The following is a 13,062-nucleotide window of genomic DNA, read 5'->3' as shown; positions in this document are numbered from 1 at the left end:
TTAAGTGTCACAGAAAAGTAAAAATTAGGACAATCATGTGGTTTTAAAATTTCAACCCTCAGCAAAAAGTTTAGCCTCAACATGCTAGACTGTACGAGAAGTTAAGAACTTTTCTCGACGTCAAGATTCTTTATCAACGTGTGTGCGTGATTGTATCTATTATATGCTTTAAAGTATTTAGAAAACTCCTAAGTAAGTTCTTCCATTTTTCCAAGGCATCAAATAATTCACTAAGACACGTTCACTCCTATTTATTCATACTTTGTGTTGTCATTTCTTTCTTTCTCTATTTTTTTAGCATATTTCCCAAGGGGAGTCAGCTTATCATACCTACCATCCCACACTCTAGGTGAAAGGGAGCATACCTTCCACCCCGAGCTAGTCAGGTAGAGTCATCCCATGAATACTTTCATTCACTCATATGCTAAGACAACCATTTATTTATGAAGTTTTCCATGTTATGCCAACACATAGAAGAGTGTCCTCTACAGTTATGACGTGCCATTTTTTTCAATTCAACACAATTCAAAACATTAAGGAGTTCAACACAATCTTTTCAACCATTTAATGCCACAACAGGTAAAAAGTTCTTCCCTAAATATTTTCTAAGCACCTTAAGCATAAGAAACATACAATCATGTTACAAGATCACAAAGCATCAAGTCATATGGTAAGCTCTATCCTTCAATAGTCATGAGAAATAATTCTGGCCTAGGCAATAAAATTTGCTTTCATCATCGAGCATCCTCAACTTATTCCAACAACTATCCTAATGAAACTCATGCCATGACAAAAAAAATTTCCACCAATTATTATCAAATACAATTAACCTAAGTATGGAGTACAACACCTCCCCAAACTTGAGTAATGCATTGTCTTCAATGTATGAATATGAATTCAAGGAAAATGTCTTGATCACGTGGATGTAAATGCAAATACAAGAATGGTAACTTATTATGGTGAAGAGGCTTGGCTAGACATGTGGGTTATGTGTCATTTAAGAGGAAGGGGCTTTCGGATACAGTGTCGTCTGAAGGAGCTTGGTTGAAGATGGCATAGCGATACGTCCAGTTGTGCGCTTGAGGTGACACCTCATCCTTACTGTACTTGTTGGTAATGGCATCTTCTCAGTGTGTAAGGGTTCAGTAGGGACGTCATGTGGTTGATTACTTCAGGATCAATAACGGGTTCAACATTCAAATCCGGCTGTTGTTCATATGCTTCTTCAAGAGTAAATTAGTCAAGGATTGGGATAACAAAATATGTTCCTGGGGCCAAATCATCATCATCAAAGAATTCTGGTGGGATTTCTCGAGTATGCTCGGAAGAAGATGAGGAGGAGCTGAGATATTCATCTATTTTGCCATGGCCTTCTTCGTGTATAAGGGAGGTATGCATGGAAAGAAGAGTGACATCCAATGGGGACTCGAGTTGAACATGTTGTGCTGAGGCAAAAAATGTACTGTCGCCTGTTGGGACCAATTGACGCAGGATTTCATCGGGAAAAGGTGGCATGTCTTCCTTGGTAACTGGAAGCAATTCCTTGAAGAAAGCATTCATCTGGGCATCTCGCTCCTGGACATACTTGAAGAAGGTATCCATATGACCCTCCAAACATTCCAACAGTTCCCTTGTCTCTTGAGTGGATGTGACCACAACTGTTATTCTTGTAGCGTTAACTTATTTTTCTCATTGTTCCAATCCCTTGTATGTAGCGTTGTCATCAAAACTCATAAGCTCGGACACCTTCTTTTTACTGATGCCTTCATTTGACTTGATAAAGTCCTCAAAAGTTTCCTTAGGGACCTTTTTCTTCCTGCACAAAGCGGTGACTAAATTGGGAAAAAGTAGGTTACCTCAGGTCCTCTTTGCACACTCGTGGATCTACTCAAATTATCTTCCCACATCCATCGCACGCCCGTAAATGATTGGGTGGAGTAGCATTAAGTGTCGCATCAATACTGTCATGTTGTACGAGGTAGGCATCAACCTGCCTTTCAAAAAGTGGTTCCACAGTTTGGTTACTGGCTTAAAGGCTCGATGATCCACACGCTTCCGGTTGGGCTTATTCCCTTCAAATTCACCCAGCCAAAACACAAATCATCACACCATTGTATGTCTTTGAATCTACCTTGGCAAGAAATCTTTTACGTTGATCCTCCACCTTGCCGAGTCTAAAGTAGCAGTTTAAGGCCTAGGGAGTAAACCAATGGATTTCCCTCTAACGTACACAGTGTGCTGGGATGGGTCACCTAGGTGGGTATAAAACTCTCAGACCATGGCTGGCGCCACCACCTTTGGGTGTCGGGTAAATTTCTCCCACTTATGCTTCCGGACGATGTCCATTACTTCTGACCCAAACGGTTCTTCGCCAGCCTCAGGAAAGAAAAGCCTTCCTCCAAGTAAACTTATCATTTCTGTAGGGTATTGAACTTTGCCTTAGCCTTGGTGATTTGGAAGCTGTTGAAGCATGTAGTCGCGGTAGAGGATGTAGAGGTACCAATATTCTTCTTCGATCGAGCCATGAGCAATTGATTTTAATGAAAAAAACATGTGATTGTTACGGTAGCTATGGAGGGTTTTAGAGGGTTGAAAACTCAAAGAAAATAATCGAAAAGTTGAAGAAGTTAGTAAAAAGAGACAGTGAGAGGTAACAGATAAAGGTAGGCAATTTTGAAGGAAAAATATGGGTAGTAGGTGTTTCTTGAGGGTAAATCGCTAAAAATGCCTAGGGAAAGGAGATATGGTATTAAATGGGAAGATATTTGAGTTGACAAAAATTAATAAAATAAAGGGAAAAAGATTTGTTTCCCTCTCAAAAGTGTCTCAAAAACTAATATTCTAGGGTTTAACTTCATTCCATGCGTGAACGTGAACCTTATGCTTTCATTATACCCCTGCTAAAAGAGACAAAATAAGACATTTAAATAGAAATAAACAACTGGTGCAGAATAAATAAAACATAAAAAAGAATATTATGTACAAAGCACAAATTATTATTGCCTTGGCAACAAAATTTGCTCAGGGAAGATAGACAAACTCTTGGGCATCGTTAAACAACAACGCCGATTTATCACTCAGAATGGGTACTTCATTATACATATTGAGTCGTTGACCATTCACTTTGAAGGTAGACTAATCATCCATGTTCGTGATTCCTACTACGCCGTGGTTATGTACTTGTGTACTATGAACAGTCCTGACCATCTAAACTTCAGCTTGGATGGAACAACTTGAGTCTTGAATTATAGAGCAATACTTGTTGTCTAGAAAAAATTACCTTGGTAAATTTTTTATGTCATACCATCTTTTTATCTTTTCTTTGTAAAGGTGCGCATTTACATACGCTTGATCTTTAAATTCTTCCATCTCATTTAGCTCTAACAATCTTCTCTCTCCAGTAAGTTGTGCATCCATGTTTAGTTTCTTGATGGCCCAAAAAGCTTTATGTTCCAATTCCATGGGCAAATGGCATGCCTTGACATATACTAACTTCAATGGTGACATTATGAGGGGTGTTTTAAATGTTGTGCGGTAGGTCCACAATGCCTCATCGAGCTTCGACTACCAATCTTTGTGCCTCAGGTTGACCACCTTCTCAAGAATCTATTTCATCTTATGATTGGAGAACTCAACTTGCCCATTATTCTAAGGATGATATGTCGTGGCAATTCTATGGCGCACCCTGTATATTTTCAATACCTTGGCAATTAATTTGTTGTCGAAGTGAGTCCCTTTATCTTTGATAATTGCTCGTGGTGCTCCAAAATGTGTGAATATATTTTTGTGCAAGAATTTTAGCACGGTCTTGGAGTTATGCGAGGTGTGGCCACAACTTCAACCCATTTGGAAACATTGTCTACTTCCAAGAGTATGTACAAATCACCAAAGGTATACATCAAAGAGTTCAACATTCAAAATGTTTTGCCATGTCATCTCATTTCTCTTCCTTACATTCCCAGTGTGCTGGCAACAACCACATGACTTGTAGAAGTCGTGTGCATCTTTGAATAAGGTGGGCCATGAGAAGTCGGATTGAAGGACCTTTGCAACAATCCTCATCCCATCGAAATTCCCTCCACACGGGGATATATGGTAATGAAATAGGATTCATTGTTTTCTTCTTCAGGTACAGACCGTCAGATGATTTGGTTGTATACTACTTGAGTAGGAATGGTTCATCCCAGTAATAATGACGTGCATCATGTCTGAATTTTTTTCTGCCCAGGCTAGATAAATCTAGAGGCATAATACCACTAACAAGAAAGTTAAATATGCCAACGTACCACAACAAGTAATATTTTATCATTGGGGAAATCCTCTTGAATATCCTTTATGTCATGATAAATATTTTTGCTCTCTAGCCTAGACAAGTGATCTGCTACATGGTTTTTAGTACCCTTCCTATCCTTTACCTCCACATCAGATTATTGCAGCAATAATATCCATCTAATAAGCCTAGGCTTTTCATCTTTTTTATTAACTAAGTAATTAATGACAGAGTGATCAATATGTACTATGAACTTAGTCCCTATAAGATATGGCCTAAAGTTATCAAAATTGAATACCACAACAAGCAATTCCTTTTCAGTAGTCGTATAATTGAGTTGAGCATCATTAAGGGTAAGACTAGCATAATAGATAACATGAAAAATATTACATTTTCTTTGCCCTAGAACTACCCCTGCCACGTAGTCACTATCATCACACACCAGTTCGAAAGAAGCATCCCAGTCAGGTTGAACTATAATTGGTGCTGAGGCAAACTTTTTCTTTAGATCAGTTAATGCACTGATACAATCTCATTGAACATGAACGATTGATTCTGTTGGAGCAAAAGACACAAAGGCTTTGATATCTTTGAAAAATCCTTGATGAACCGTCTGTGGAATCCTGTATACCATAGGAAACTTGTTATGCCTTTTACAGTGATGGGTGGAGGTAGATTCTCAATCACGTCCACCTTGGCTTTATCAACCTTGATGCCTTAGCACGAAATTTTGTGTCCCAACATAATTCCTTATATCACCATAAATTGACATTTCTCCTAATTTAACACAAGATTGGACTCCTCACATCACTTCAGCACTTTAGATAAATTGTCGAGGCATCAGTCAAAGTCATCGCCCGAGACAAAAAAGTTATCCATTAATATTTCCATGAAGTCCTCCACTATATCTGAGAAAATGGCCATCATACACCTCTGAAAAATTGTCGAAGCGTTACATAGTCTGAACGACATTCTTCTAAAGGCATAGGTGCCATACGGGCAGGTGAATGTGGTCTTCTCCTGATCTTATGGTGCTATGGTGATCTGATTATACCCAGTATATCCGTCAAGGAAGCAGTAAAATGCCTTGCATGCTAACCGATCAAGCATTTGATCGATGAAAGGAAGGGAGAAGTGGTCTTTCTTTGTTGCCTTGTTGAGCTTTCTGTAATCCATGCAAATTCGCCATCCTGTGATAGTTCTTGTAGGAAAAAGATCATCATTTTCATTTTTTACCACGGTCACTCCACCTTTATTCAGTACGCATTGAACTAGACTGACCCAAGAGCTCTCGGATATTGGATAGATTACACCAGTATTGAGCGATTTGATGATTTCCTTCATGACCACATTTTTCATTATCGAATTAAGTTTCCTTTGCGGTTCCACTGAGTTACTATGGTAATCATCTAGCTGGATTTTGTGCATGCATATTGTAGGGTTGATTCCTTTAAGTATGCCATAGTCCAACTTATAACTTTTTTGTTATGTGACAAAACATTCAACAAGCTACCTTCTTGCTCGGGGGTTAGACTAGGAGAAATTATATATGGTAAAGAATTATCACTACCTATATGTATATTTCAAATATGATGGCAATGTTTAAGTTCTAATAGGTGCATGCTGCAGCAATATTTTGGAGGAATAAATTCATTGAAATCAAGGGGTTCGAATCTCATACTGGTCTAGCTTGAAGTAAACTAGATTGTTCCTCCTCCAATGAATTGTCCTCAGACTCCGCATTCACTCTACCTTTAGTATGTCTTTCATCTGCTTCAGTAAAAACACTTGGATCGAGGCAAACATCTATGTATGCCTCGTTTAGAAAGTTTCTCATGGACAAACATTTGTTGTGTTCCGCTAGTTGTACCAAATTGATGGGAAAAAATTTATACACTATTCCTTCTGAATTTTTATCTTGGCACAGATTGTCATACTTATCAATATGTAAAAATTCGCCTTGGCCATACTTTTCCATTCCAATTTCCTACATTGAATCAATTTCTTCAATGTAATGGCATTATTCAGAATCATCAACATGTTTTAGAGTGTTAAAGACATTGATCATAACGGTTTGATCAGACACCCTTATTGTAAACTCTCTCTTCTCACAATCTATTAGAATAAGCCTGGTATCTAAGAAGGGGTGTCTGAGAATAATAGGTGCATTCTCATTGGCCTCACAGTCTAAAATGATGAAATCTACTGGAAAGACAAACTTGTCCACTTTAACAATCACATCTTCAATCCTGTCATCAAGATGAACGTATGATCGATTAGCTAGTTATAGAATCACGGTGGTTGGTTGAGCGTTACCCATTCCAAGCTTCAAAATGGACTTGGGCATCAGATTTACACTTGACCTTAAGTCACAGAGAGCTCTTCCCACATATTTATCACTGATGGAACATGGTATAACAAAGATGCCAGGATCTTTTTTGCTTTGGTAGAAGTTTACTCATTGCTGAACAATATTCTGTTATCATGGCTACATTTTCTACTCTTTCCACCTTTCTCTTTTTTGTGACAATGTCCTTCAATAATTTGGCATAGGAAGGAATTTACTCAATGACTTCAAGTAGTGGAACATTGATATGCAATTGGTTAAGGACATCAACAAACTTTCTGAACTGGATCTCATCATTATGCTTCTTGAACCACTGAGGGAAGAGCGGTGGAGGTATAGCTTCATCTACTGCAGGCGGTGATGAAAATTTTTCCTTGGCAAATAAATTTTCACCATCAGTATGATGACTTGTTGAAGTCGCGTCATTTTCTTTCACCTCAAGCATTTCTTCTTGCTCAGTAATTTCTTTTTGACCTTCAGATTCCTGATATATAGTGCCTTGGTAAGAAATTTCTTGCTTCTCTCCCTCAAACTTATAATCAAGATTAATTCGGGTACCACTCTTATGTGTAAGTGCACTGAATTACTCTTTCCCATGAGGCTTAGTGACCTAAGTATCACTAGGGAGGAATCCATGCGGTCGAGAATATACTGTTGTGGCTATTTGTCCCACTTGACTCTCTAACGCTCTTAATGATAAACTATGGCTTTATAATAAAGCTACTTGGCTTTGTAATAAAGCACCTTGATTCTTGATTGTCGATGAGTGCTCGTGTATCAAGGTATTTGTTGAAGCTATGAAATTTTTTATCGAGGCCATAAATTCCTGTAGTGAAGCTTCGAGGGAGTTAGAATTTGATGAAGATACATTACTTTTATTATTACCTTGCTAGGGCATATGTTGATGTTACGAACTTGAGTGCTCATAAATGTTTTGCTATGGCCTGTTAAAATTACATGCATAATTGTTATTGTTGTTCCCTTGATTACCCCACAAAAAAATTGGATGTTGTCGTCATCCAGGATTGTATGTATTAGAGTAGGGGTTGTTGTTGCTTCTGTTGAAGTTGCCCACGAAATTGATGGACTCCTGGTTTTTGGGTATTCACTCTCATGATGGTTTCGCGGTAGAAAATGCATGCTGAGTTAGTTGCCTTGACTTCTTTCACCTCACAGGAATTCTGCAAAATTTTCAGTATGTTAGTTATGGAAGAAAGTTGGACAGAAACTGAATTCTTACTATCCAGTTCATACACCCCAGATATTTTCCTTCCAGTTCTAAGCCTTGCAGACGATAATTGATAGTCATTATCCGATTGAGGATATCAAAGGCTTCCTTGGGTGATTTATTGAGCAAAGTGCCATTTTCCTATGTATCCAACATCATGGGAGTAGGTGCATTGACATCGTTGTAAAACATGACGACTTGAGTCCATCCGTGGAATCCATGGTTAGTGCACTTGCGAAGCAAACTTTTGTATTTGTCCCAAGACTCATATATATTCATCATCACTTTGGTGAAAACTTACAATGTCATTGTGGACCTGGGTGTGCAAATTGGGTGGGTTGTATCTATGCAATATATTTTTGCATAAGTCAGCCTAAGATTCCATTGATCCGGATGTGACTCCACTCAACCACACTCTTTCTCGGTCGCGCAAAGAGTATAGGAATGATTTTATATTCAACACATCCTCGTGGACACCTTGTTGTCTCAATGAGTCACACACTTCTAGGAAAGCACACACATGCTGTCTAACATCCTCATTAGGCAAGCCACAAATTGACCGATAGAATTGAGAAGGTTAAACATCACCGAGTTAAGTTCGAAGTGAGTTTCCTGTATTTTCGATGCCACAATTTTGTGTTGAGGTCATTGAGAATATGATTTAAATGATCTCGTATAGCTCATGGTCTTGCAGCATTTTGGGGAATATTATTTTCTACGACATCGGGATCTATCTGGTCTTCTATATTTTGTTAGCTTGACACTGTAGTCAATTCATATAGTCTCTGACATGCTGAGTACGTCGCCTTTGTCTGAATGATTGTTCGATCTCAGGGTCGAATGGAATTTATGGTTCGTCAGTAGATCTCCTGGTCATACAATGACAAAAACCTATAAAAGAAAATAAGAAACAAACGAGTTAAACTAAATAAAGAAAATGTGACAGAAAATAAAAAATTTCTAAGGCTGAAATTATCAAAATTCTTCTAGTTGCCAATCGCCGACAACGGTGCCAAAAACCTGATCGCTTGTAAATGGATATGCTAAGGCAATAAAATCATGCAAGTGTACACAATCGATGCAAGTAATATAGTAGTAAGTTGAGTATCGTCTCCACAGGGATTGGTGGGGATTTTTTGATGTTTTGCTATAGCTAGAACTAGGTGTCACAAGCTAGTCCTACAATTATTGTCAAAAAGGAAAGTAACAGGAAAAAATGGTTTAAACATATGAAAAAGTATTGCCGAGGCAATAATTAATGTAAAGTATGGTGTAGAGAAAGTTAGGTCGAGGCAAGAGAATTATGAAAAAGTAAACAAATAAATGTTGTCGAAGCAAATAAAAATGTTGAGTTTAATATATTCAGAAAAACCTCACACAATCAGACTTCTTACGGAGCACTTAGGTTGGTTTGCTATGGTGAGAAGTTATTTCACACTAAGGATGATTTAGTGTGCTATGCTTAGGCTACCCGATAGGATTACTAGAGTATTCTAGGAAGGTTGGTACGGTAATACTACTCGACGTGAGCTACAACCCTTGGTTTGTCAAATTGTTGTTAGTGGTAATACCCCTTAGTGTAAACTGTATTATTTGCCTATCTTACTCAAGTATTTACCCCTTTTAGTCGAATGAAACCCTTTTCTTATCTCTAAGGCAGATTAGAACCTCACCATCCTGGATTTATTCCGTTGTTCATGTAGATCTACCCTAACTCTCTCGATATTTGGCATCGATTCCTAGAAAAATTTCAATCTCTTGAAAGCTCTTATAAAGTATAGGAATATTTTTTCAAGGCACCAAGAAATCTCTCAAAAGCTCTTATAATGTCAAGGAAAATATTTAAATAGTGAAAAACAACATTTAGGACAAAACAAACTGCATCATCATTAACAAGCGAATAACGTTCAACAAAACAATAATCAACACCAAGTAAAATTGTTCATGGTGCGCTGAATACCATCCACAAATCATTATTTTATGTAAAAACCTTAACATGATATGAAGATGAAGAACAAAGGAAGAAACACTCCCAAAATAAGAGCTTTGTTATGTCATTCTGACCACTACCACACTTGCTCAAGCAGTCGACCTCTCTCGAGGGCCTGGCCTCTACTTCGATGAAGCCCAGCTATGGAGGGCACCAAGGACAGTTGAGTGGGAATGATGGAAAGTAAGGTGTTGTCGCCACTTACTCCAAGCCTAGGATATGTTCTCTCATTGATTACGTCGCCTTTTGAAAAGCTATGATATGGTATTTATAATAGGAATTTCTAGGGTTTAGTGACCTTGGAAATTTCCTAAATACCCTCGTTGACATATCCATTTTATAAATGACATAGCAGCTGACAGTGGTTAATTTACTTTGTGAGGGCATGATTGTACGTAAGGATGAAGTTGGGCAAGTGATGTTAGCGATTTTTTTGAGCCACGTCGGACTTACAAGATAAATATTTCCTTGGCAAGAAAATTTGTTCCTCACTGTCGTCTTCTTGTGTTCCTCTAGCGCTGGAGAATTGCTCTGTCTCGGTAAATAAATTCCTCCTTCTTCATTTCCTGTATCATTACAGCCAACCAACAACCTTCTTATAAAACAACATCAGTTGAACTAAATAATGTTTTCCTTGGCAAAACATATCCACCACATGCAAATGTATACTACATGCAACTAAATGAAACTAAAGTGATATGACAAATAGCTTTTGGGTAAACAATAACCTAAGTAAAAAGACCCATAACACGATCTTTTACGGAGATATCAGTACTTGATGCAAGAATATGAGAATACTAATTTTTCATATCTCATTTACTTTTCCACATATGTTCATCGACTACAAAATTCCTCCAAAAAACCTTAACATAAACAAATTGAATGGTTTAATTCCTTAGTTCTTTAGCTCCATGTTTCTATCATCTTAATTGATTCCTCTCATAAATCAAATTTGATTGAATCTTAATCTTCTCCGTAGTGATATCATAGAAAAGATTTGAACAATACCTTTAAAGTATCGATACATGAAACACTATGAATCTTATTTATTTTTGGAGGTAAAAATAACTGATAGGTCACCATACCATCTCTTTTCACTATCTCATATAAACCAATGATTCTCGGACTTAGCTTCCATTTTCGTCCAAACTGTGGAATCTTTTTCTAAAGCAACACTTTGAAAAACGCCTTATCCCCGACCGAATATTTAATTCCTTTCTCTTTGAATTTGAATAAGACTTTTGTTACTTAGCTGCAATCTTAAGATTATCTCGTATAATCTTCACGTTGTCTTCTAATTTCTCTTGTTAGTATGTCAAGCATTTAAAATTATATTCAACTATAGCTCTTTTTATGTCTGACCATTACTATCAACTCTTTAGTTTATTATACATCTTGTTTCCTCCAGGATTCACCGTTAAAATACTTTAATACGCCTCGAAAAGAAGTTATTTCTTAAATTTCTCATCGATTGGAATTCAAATTTTTCCTTGATAGTACAAGCATCCATTTGACTTAACTTCAAAGTCTTTGATTTCACATTTTTCTACTTGTTTAATACTTTACCTATACTTTTTATCCATTCCTTAAAGATCCTTTATTTGTTCCAAGTTTAGCTTCTTTTTGATCTAACAAATACTTCAAACTTTTATGAAACATATATCATCTTTCATCATATAGGTAATGACACCATATATTCAAGGAAAATACCACTACCACCAATTCTAAGTCATGCGTAGGATATTTCCTTTCATGTGTCTTGAATTACGTTGAAGCATAATACATGATATTTCCTTCTTGTATTTATACACATCCCAAACCATTATGAGATGCACCTCTATAGACTAAATAGTCTTTTCTTGATTTTGATTGTACTAGCACAAGTGTTTTCATTAATGTCTTTTAAATGTCTCAAAGTACTTCTTGGCACTTCTCAGTCCAACATATGATATACTTTATACTTCAAAGACATTTTTCAAAGTTTTCCATTCCTGAATAACTTATACTCTTTTGGAATCTACTCTAACTCTTCTTTACTGAAATTATATAGCCAATAAAAGCAACTTTGGATAACCAAGAATACACACTACAATAGTTTAGCATATACCCTTTTTCTCTAAAAGATTTCTAAAGAACGATGCGAAGACATGCATCATGATCATGTTTTCTTTCATCTTAGAATAGAAAAAAATATCATTGATCCTTGGGGGAGGACACTTATTCTTCATTCTTACCTTATTCAATTGATGATAATCTATGCATAATCGCATAGACCAGTTCTTCAGTTTCACAAATCAAACAACATTAGTGCATGCCAAGGTGACACACTTGATCTTATAAAACTTCAATCTAACAATTCCTGAAATTTTTCTTTTAATTTCCTAAGTTCAATAGAAGTAATTCTTTAAGGTTTGGAATCTACCACATTAACTAGGAAGGTTGACAACCTTGCCATAATAACTCCTTAACAGTTACTGTTGAAATCACATTAATTTATAGATTAACATTTATCTTTTTTTACTAATCACTTATGATTTCAAAACCTTTTGAGTCATTCAAGATCAATCGCTTTAAGTGACAATTCAGAATGGTATGATGGATAAAATAACCAATTTATTTCCAATATTATCTCAAATCCTAAAAGGATAATTTCATTAAGTTTGTCAGAAACTTCATTATTTAAATCACTAACGGACATACTATACAAATACGACTCACCCTAGCACTCTAGCCCAAAGGGTTAGTCGTTACTATATCACTAGAGATAGGCTCCAACTGGATATTTTTTTATTTAACTAGCTTAATGCTTATATACGAATGCATAAAACCAAGATCAATTAAAATGAATTCATGTTTATTAAAAAGATAGAATTTATCTAAGATCTTTGAATCATCTTCATCTTCTTGAGACATATGAACAAACTTCTCTATAATTCTTTCCATATTTTTCTCACGAGTAACCTGTGACCATATCATAGCTTCTTATTCATTATAAGGTGGGGTATTCCTCTGACAAAATGGAGGAAAATCTCTCATAACCTTAACCTTTCTAAAGCGAATTACTAAAGTCTTCTCTAGTCAGTTTGAGTCAACTAAAATCTCGATCTTCTTATTAACATTTTCAACTTCCTTGTATTTTCTCTTAGATTTTGACATATAGGTAACACATATTCAAATCAAATTAGTAAGGAGCAACATCAATCAAATCACAACCACCAGATCAATAG

The sequence above is a fragment of the Hibiscus syriacus genome, unplaced genomic scaffold (genome assembly GCF_006381635.1).
Source record: "Hibiscus syriacus cultivar Baekdansim isolate YM2019G1 unplaced genomic scaffold, ASM638163v2 tig00012840_pilon, whole genome shotgun sequence".
Lineage (NCBI taxonomy): Eukaryota > Viridiplantae > Streptophyta > Magnoliopsida > Malvales > Malvaceae > Hibiscus > Hibiscus syriacus.
Note: the sequence above shows the minus strand (reverse complement) of the source record.